Genomic DNA, 1,182 nt, shown 5'->3' with positions numbered 1-1,182 from the left:
TAGTAAGATGCACGGTGAATCAGTTAATTGCAATATAAACACTAGCACGTGCTAACATTTGGCATTTATTAGGGCTGCATAGAATTTAGTAGCTTCTTTCTTACATTTGTTCTTTCTTTCTATCTGCTATTCTTAACTTCTTCCTTTCTATGTATTTATTTATCGAGAGAGAGAGAGAGGGGGGGAGAGAGGGAGGAGAGAGAGAGGGGAGAGAGAGAAATAAGAGAGTCAGAGAGAGAGAGTGAGTGAAAGAGAGAGTTACAAAGAGAGGGGGCAGTGTGTGTGTGTGTGAGAGAGAGAGAGAAAGAGAGAGAGAGAGAGAGAGAGAGAGAGAGTGAGTGAGAATCTATTTCTATGCATGTCAATTCAAAATGAGTGTGGAGTGAGGGAGACGAAAACAGGAAAGGGTTTAAAAGAATGGAACAGTTACAAAGAAATAGAGCGAAGCATACACAAACGCACGCACACGCGCGCACACACACACATATATACACGCGCGTGCACATGCATACACATGCATACATATATGTCAGAAATCCATTATAACGTAATTCCTGGTTAATATCTAACTCAGTATGCCCTGTAAATCACTCAATTTCTGATGTGTCTAATAATCTAAAATTCTGAACTAAATCCAATTAAATGCCTTAGATCCTTATAAACCTTAGCATAAAAATAAGGGGCAATGGAAAGAATTAAACTAGCCCTAGTCTTATTGCAGACATTGGAAACTGTAAACAACTAAAACTTTAATAGGGGATAACATCAACATTTTGGAGAATATTAAAATACGCTAAAAAATATGAACCAAAAATGGGACGTATAAATAACTATAGGAATATTACGATAAAAATTATGTCGAAATATACATAGACACCCCATCATCAGCTGCTCTATTGCAAACCATTGTGCTTTCGACACATCTATATGTATCTGCATATAAATATGCTCATATATATGCCCGCACGCACACATACACACACACACACACACACACACACACACACACACAAACCGACACACTCACACACAAACGTACACACGAACAGAAATACACACACACATATATGTAGCAGTGTATAGTTGATAATATAATGGTAAAGGTGTGTGACTGAGTGCATACTGATGGTTGACGACATAGTGATAGAGTGTATATTTAACTATATAATGATATCGATGTAT

This window comes from Octopus sinensis, linkage group LG5, assembly GCF_006345805.1.
Source record: "Octopus sinensis linkage group LG5, ASM634580v1, whole genome shotgun sequence".
Classification (NCBI taxonomy): domain Eukaryota; kingdom Metazoa; phylum Mollusca; class Cephalopoda; order Octopoda; family Octopodidae; genus Octopus; species Octopus sinensis.
Note: the sequence above shows the minus strand (reverse complement) of the source record.